Consider the following 8,172-nt stretch of genomic DNA (forward strand, 5'->3'; position numbering starts at 1 on the left):
AGAACTTATAATAGTGGTTTTGGATTTTAAGAACTTTTGGAAATTTAAGTCTTTGGCGAAGTTTAAAGTTGGATCCAAACATTTTGGTTGAGAATTTTAACAAATAAAAAATTACAGCTACGGGCTTTAAGCATTTAGCATTTGAATTACATAACGTTTAGTGACAAAGGTTGTTGAACTCTGTCGATCAAAGAAAGTTGAAAATGATTCCAGTGGTTTAAAAGGTCATTTACCTGTCAATAAGGCTTGGGGGAATTTAAAAATTACATTATAATATTACTTGTGGAAATTTCAGAAGTTCTAGTTGCTGTGAATTTAATGTCATGAATATGTAGTTGAAATGAAAAGTGATAAAGTGTTATCGCATAAAGGTATGATATATTTGTGTACAAATGAGACCTCTGTCTGAATAGTTCTGAGTTGAGGAGTTTTGGGATTGTTACTCCTTTTGTGACAACGATATACAGGGTGTCCCAAAACTCAACGATAATCCGAGACAGGGTGAAAGGCCAAGTCATACCGGTTCTAGGAAAAAAAAAAAAAAAAATCTATATCACTTAGTTCAGCAATAATAGACACTTTTCAAAAAAGTTGAAATTCCACACACTTGGTCGCATTTTCAAGTCCTGTGATCACCAATGTCACAATTTCGCTGTGTTTTTTTGAATTTCGTGATCTCCATTAAATATGCTATTAATCGTAAAACAAATTAATGCACAAAACATTGTTAATTAAATAAAAAAAGTAAAGTTTTAGTGAGTCATGGTTCACAAAAATATCGTTAGTTAACTTTGACGCTTCATATTGAAAAAAAAATGTACCACACTACCCTTGGCAAGTTATTTCAAAAGTTGGCGCATTTAATCAAAATTTCAAAATGGTGCAACACTTGCCACTTTTCTTGCCATTAAAATTGTTATTTTCATTTGAACGACGAGTATCCTCGAAAATGGATCGTACGCAGTGGTACAATTGTATGGCCTCCTCGTTCCCCCAATCTAAATCCAGTAGATATTTTTTACTGGGAATGCATAAAATAAAAAGTCTATTCGAAATCAATACAAAATCTATCAGAACTTCGCCAGAAAATTGACACAGCGTCAGAGGAAATAAATGCAAGGAATTTTGCTTGACTGGTGCAAAGGTCTTTTGTAAGGCGTTGCAGAGCCTGTATTCGTGCCAGAGGAAAACAATTCGGAATTACTTTAGTTTAAGGAGAATAATTGAATAAGAACGATGGTTCGTTCATTCTTTTTTTATTATTATTATTACCTATTATGTTTATTACATTAAATATTGGTTATGGACTAAAAATAATTGCTTTCCTCTGGCACGAATACAGGCTCTGCAACGCCTTACAAAAGACCTTTGCACCAGTCAAGCAAAATTCCTTGCATTTATTTCCTCTGACACTGTGTCAATTTCTTGCGAAGTTCTGATAGATTTTGTATTGATTTCGAATAGACTTTTTATTTTATGCATTCCCAGTAAAAAATATCTACTGGATTTAGATTGGGGGAACGAGGAGGCCATACAATTGTACCACTGCGTACGATCCATTTTCGAGGATACTCGTCGTTCAAATAAAAATTACAATTTTAATGGCAAGAAAAGTGGCAAGTGTTGCACCATTTTGAAATTTTGATTAAATGCGCCAACTTTTGAAATAACTTGCCAAGGGTAGTGTAGTACATTTTTTTTTCAATATGAAGCGTCAAAGTTAACTAACGATATTTTTGTGAACCATGACTCACTAAAACTTTACTTTTTTTATTAAATTAACAATGTTTTGTGCATTAATTTGTTTTACGATTAATAGCATATTTAATGAAGATCACGAAATTCAAAAAAACACAGCGAAATTGTGACATTTGTGATCACAGGACTTGAAAATGCGACCAAGTGTGTGGAATTTCAACTTTTTTGAAAAGTGTCTATTATTGCTGAACTAAGTGATATGGATTTTTTTTTTATTTTTCCTAGAACCGGTATGACTTGGCCTTTCATCCTGTCTCGGATTATCGTTGAGTTTTGGGACACCCTGTATAAAACTGATAGAAATAACAATTAAAACAATGCCGTATTAACTGTCTGTGAAAATGCATACTTTATAATTTTTAACCCATTCCTGTGCCACTGCTGGGCAAAGATCTCCCCTCCTAGCTAGGGAAGAATGTCATGGAAAATTCCTATCCTATTCGTTAATTATTTTTAAAAGACTACTCCCTCACTATAATCTGCTCTTGTGTAACGGAGACTTTTACAAACACACAAACAACGGACACATAGTACCAGACCCGAAACTACTATTTGTGGATCGCACAAATGATTGTTTCATGTGGTTATCAAACCTAGAAACGCTGATCTGTATTTCATACTAAATTTGTCTATAACTACGCAATTGTTGATAGTTTATAGCGTCGGATCTCGCCCCTCTTGTTTACCAAATTGATTGTATAACGACCGGTGCGCGGTGACTATGAGTGCTTCAAACCAATCGTGAATTGGACGCACTCGACCACCCTTTCAATGTACAAACCACTAAAAAAAGGCAGAGGTCCTAAACCCAATATTTATTTTATTGCGGCGCGTTAAAAAATATGTTTGCCGTGCTTCTACGGTTCAACACGCACGGTACCAAGTGTATATTTTTTATAAACTTGCGTTTTTGCATGACACTGAGTACGGGGAGTATTCGTAGACATATTGCTTTATGATCTTTAGTTATAAAATGTAGTATCCGTATTTGGCCGGCGTTGCGGACTAAAATCCTCTCCCTCATTCAGGGAGTAGGCCCTTGCCCAGCATTGGCACTTATTCCTGGATTCAGTTGCCCCTCAGTAGAATATTAATGGGTTAAATTTATTTTATTTTACCTAATGCTGAAGTATAGTCGCCATAAGTTAGGGTTTCTACGTTAGGATTAAATGAGTGATTAAATACTGTTACAAGCTATTAAAAATATATATAGTTTTAATTAGCTTAAAGATGTCAAGTTTTTTATAATATTTACGTTAACCCAGCAGAATACTCTATTTCATCAGTTTCATATTTTCCAAACTCGTGTTGAACGAATAAAATATAAATGATTTAAAATAGTTTTCCAGGAATTTTGGCTTTGGTTCAAAAAATTCGGTAAAACTTGATCTCTCAATCGTGCATCCATCAACTAAATAAAATGAATTTTATTGTAGCCGATTTTTGTACAAATGTATTTAAAAAAAAAGTGCAGTCACAAGAATCGATACAAAATGTAAGTACCGAAACAAAAAGCTTTCAGGCTTCCCTTTTGCTTTATAAATAACGAGTACTCCACTCCGTACGACGTGCATATTTGTACACAAACGTACATTATATAAACTAACAGGTAATTACAAAGATAGAAGCAGTCAAATAAAAGGAAAACAAAAATTGATAGTGATAGAAAAACTTAAAATTCAATAATATTAAAAAAATACACATAACTTAACCGAATGTAACAAAAAATATACACTCTCGCAAACTACTGATGATTAACAAATGAAATATAAACATATTTTATTGTTAGTCTCTTGTATGAATAAATGATCATCACCGATATACGTACATAATCAATATCATAAATCAATGTGCACGTTTGGCGCAGTGGTTTAAGCGGTCACCTCGCCGCAACAACCGTAGCGCCGCGTGTGGTGGGTTCGAATCCCACCCGGGACAAATCTTTGTGTGATGAACACGAGTATTTGTTCTGAGCCTGGATGTTAATGTATCTATTTAAGTATGTATTTAGAAGTATATATAAGTATGTTTATCAGTTATTTGGTTACCATAGTACAAGCTCTGCTTAGTTTGGAATCAAATGACCGTGTGTGAATTGTCCCAAAATATTTATTTATTTATTTATTTTTATTTATGTAAATAAAATTCTTCCGATACTGAGTGACTGACTGACTAGTAGACAACGCACAGCCGAAACTACAGAGCGTAGAAAGTTGATATTTGTTGATATTAAATAGAAAGCGTAGAGGAGCACTGAGAGGGGATTTTTGGAAATTCCACTCCGAAGGGACAAAGCCGGGGGTGGAAAGCAAGTACTACAATATTTTTTTCGATTCGTAGATAAGTTGATATATTTATTATTTACGCAAGAATATTTACAATTTATAAAAGCTATCTTTAGTAAACTATATTAATATGTACAAAGTATACCTTAAAACTTACTGCGTCTGTCATGTAAAAATCACACCTCTTTCGTAGAGGGAAGCTAAAAACAATAATTTAAATACCTATATCGTAAAGGATAATGGGCAAATTTTCTGATATTAATGCATTTAAATCAATGTGGTAAAAATCTTTTACCTGTAAACAATATCAATAGTAGCGATGTATTTCGAGTCTGTGTAACACGAGCAGAGTGGCGCAGTGGAAGCGTGCTGGGCCCATAACCCAGAGGTCCGTGGATCGAAACCACGCTCTGCTATTGTTGCAGGCTTATTTTATTTTTGTCGCCCCACGAAAACATTTACATAATTTACGTTTTTGTACGAAAATTCAAGTGTTATAAGTAACCATATTATCGCCAGTTTTAATTTTTTTACGTATTTTGAGAATTCATCGTGTATGTTGTATAATATTTTGGTGCATCATTATTGCCTTTAATCAGCAAGCTTTATACCTATTAAATATTTTAAAAAGTATATACTCTTGTTAGTTTATCGTACGCTTAGTAATCTATTGGTCGTCACAGTTATTAAAATGATCCATAGGTCTTTGAAACGAAATCTTCGCGTTTTTTTAACCAATCTTAGCCGGAATATACTTTGAAATTGCCCTTTAATAATAATGAAATCCCATCAAATAAAACTAAGCGGCCACCCATCTATTTGACGGCCGCGGTATAGATTGCATAACCTACTGACTGTGCAAGCTCATAGATGATAATTGCATTCAGTCGCATACAGCTATCAACAATAAATTTTATACAGAGGAAAATGGGCAAATTGGTCAAAATAACTATAATCAGTTCTAACATAATTAATTTGAAATATTTATATACTTACTTGACACTAAATAATTTAACCTACAGAAATACAAACTCAGTATCTGTCCATAAAAAAATATTTAATAACACTTGTAACCCATCAATTAATGAATGAACTTGGCAAGTCAATAGCCGTGTCCACACTAAGCGAGCAGCCTCGCGAGGAAATATCTCTGTCGCTTTTCTTTAAAATCAAAATGAGCGGGACCGAGATATTTCCTCGCGAGGCTGCTCGCTTGGTCTGGACGCGGCTAATACTACAGATGTATTTCGAGTACATTGAACATGAGCAGAGTGGCGCAGTGGAAGCGTGCTGGGCCCATAACCCAGAGGTCCGTGGATCGAAACCACGCTCTGCTATAGTATACTCATCAATGATATTTTGTCAACTTTTAAAACATTTATAGTGTATTTTTTTGTATACAATCTCATGATTTGGGCATTTTTAAGGGCTTTTCTTTCTTTGGTACCTTGGTAGATATATTATTAATCTGAATCTTATTTATGTCTCACTGTTCGCATGCAAGGCTTAAAATGTGATAATTACACATTTTGATTTTACTATTGTTGAGTTGCAGGTTAGATGCAACTATAATTAACTATAATAATTAATTTAAGTTAATCGCCTTGCATTTGGCATGTGGTATAAATAGCCTCTCCCCGGTAAAATAAACTTATTAAGAATCTAAATGTATGGTTGTTTGGATGGATGTGCAAACAGATAGTTTAAAGTACTACTACGTTTTTTTTACCCGGGCAAATCTTTTACGCTGACTACGTCTCTAGAAGAAGGGACACCACAAATTCAAATTATTTTTTTAGTAGTATCGTAGTAATTAATATCTAATATTACATGTTATTTTAGCAGAGACCAAAGAACGCCACTTGGAACGATCCTTACAAACTCCCCTTGCCTAATTCACATCCATACATATTATCATACAGGGCCGCCCCGGCTACGACTATTAGTTACGCACCTGACCTTTTTGCAAGATCACTGATGTAATTTAAATGCCATCAAAAACATTCTGTAAAAACCTCAAGTCTCGCCGTAAAAAGTGGTGAGATCTATATAATACCAAGTCGATTAATCTATTTAGTCTCTACATAAAGGACCTTCTATCTTAAGTTATTACGTATGTTAGTATCATGCCAATTAAAAAAAAATACCTTTAAAACAAATAGACCGACCTGGTCATCGCATGATCACACTACACAGCACGACGAGAAGTTAATGCTCCTGAAATGTTAATGGCGAATTTGTGTTTTCTTGCGATGACCAAGTCGATCTATTTGTTTTAAAGGTATATATTTTTTTTAATTGGCATGATAATAACATACGTAATAACTTAAGACAGAAGGTCCTTTATGTAGAGACTAAATAGATTAATCGACTTGGTATTATATAGATCTCACCACTTTTTACGGCGAGACTTGAGGTTTTTACAGAATGTTTTTGATGGCATTTCACTTCTTTTTGTAGAGCGAACATAAGTCCAATTTGTATGGAAAGACGTTTTTTTTTCATAATTCAACATATTTTCCTATGGGTATGTTGTTCAGTTTCATGGGCTAAACACCCTTACCCACCCTATACCCCCTGCCGTTATGCCTCATATAGTAGGTACCTAATTACACCTATTTATTTTATTTTCTACAATAATAATAATTCATTAACTGCAAATGTAACCTTGTAATCTTATACATTTATATAGGATTACAAAGTTATTGTTGCAGTTGGTGTATTTAGAAAACTGGACCGAAATTAGAAAATATTAAATTTTTCCCATGATTAAGACACTGAACCCTATTTGTATTCTAAATTTTAAGCTTCTAAGTCTGCTAGAAACACCTTAGACTTTTGATGATCGGTGAGTCAGTGAGTCAGTGAATCAGTGAGTGACAAAATTCAAAATTTTAACAAGTTGTCATTCTTAAACTACTGGTTCAAATTGACTGAAATTTTAAATATACCGTGTTTATACAATGACTAATTACTTGCTGAAAATCCAGGCTTCTTGTTTTATCCACAACGAAATTATAGGGGTGTCAAAAATAGCCCGAATTGCTTCGAGAAAAGGATGTTACGGCCGTGCCGCTTTTTTTTTGCTCGACTTGCGGGGGCACTTCCGTGCCCCCAGATATGTCTTATATTTGTGTGTTACTTCCCAAATGCATGAACATTTGGGAATTAACCCACCGTACAACCTATCGTGCAATTTTCGCAAGTAATGCTTGCAGTCACAGTCTTTCATCATCTATGTAGGTTGAAACATAAAGTACAGCGAACTAAAAATGGATGATTACAATAAATCATTACGTATTATGTGGTTCTAATGTATATGTTAGTGTAAAAGCCCGAACTGTGGTAAATCCTAAGATTTACCAACTTTCAATGGTAAAACATATACACAAAAGATAAACCCTAAAACATTTATACAACTAAATTCTAAACAAACATAAGCACTTGACACATATATTAAACAGACATGAGACTACACAGCTTTGCCCTTCAACGCCCTCCATCCCTTAAAATATGTATACGGAGAATATCTAAGTTGTTTGTTAATTATAAACATAGTTACATTACTTAGTTTCTGTACAGCCTCTGAAGCAGTTCCTTTGAAGATTCAATACAAATTAATTAACGATTATATCAAGATACTGACTGGAATACTTATTGAACTTGATACGTTTTGGTGTTAAGTTATAATGGGAGTAATTAGAAGTATATTTTGGTGTTTAATTAAAATTAGGTTTTGTCTGGTAACGTTTGGAAGGAAATAAGTAGAAGTCACTGTTGAAAATAAACTTGCTGGCTTTATTCTTTATTGGTTAAATATTCTAAATAAAAATATATTTGTAGGTAAAATTGTTAGTAGATTTATTGATTTTTAGTTAGTTAGCTATTATAAAAATCAATTATTCGTATCACAAACCCTAGATTTTTTGCGGCTACGACCAGATTTCTTCCATCTATTACGTTTTTCAGGGAATAAACAATTAACATGCAAAATTTGTTTACAACAATTCAGTGATTTACCGGTGGTAGTGTTACAGGCTTATCTACAGTTTTCTTTTGAGGTAACACTGTACAAGATTTTTTTATCTTTTTGTATTTATTTTTCATGAAACTTCTTTAACAAGAATCC

General features: G+C 33.6%; 2 non-coding genes across 2 annotated transcripts; both read left to right on the forward strand.

Annotated features, from left to right (window-relative positions):
• The first annotated feature begins 4,387 nt into the window (after positions 1-4,387).
• TRNAM-CAU (transfer RNA methionine (anticodon CAU)) lies at positions 4,388-4,459 on the forward strand. Its single transcript has one exon. It is a non-coding gene; the product is annotated as a tRNA-Met (tRNA).
• An 849-nt stretch (positions 4,460-5,308) lies between these two features.
• TRNAM-CAU (transfer RNA methionine (anticodon CAU)) lies at positions 5,309-5,380 on the forward strand. The gene has a single exon. It is a non-coding gene; the product is annotated as a tRNA-Met (tRNA).
• The last annotated feature ends 2,792 nt before the right edge of the window (positions 5,381-8,172 follow it).

This window comes from Anticarsia gemmatalis, chromosome 23 (genome assembly GCF_050436995.1).
Source record: "Anticarsia gemmatalis isolate Benzon Research Colony breed Stoneville strain chromosome 23, ilAntGemm2 primary, whole genome shotgun sequence".
In the NCBI taxonomy this organism is placed as follows: Eukaryota; Metazoa; Arthropoda; class Insecta; order Lepidoptera; family Erebidae; genus Anticarsia; species Anticarsia gemmatalis.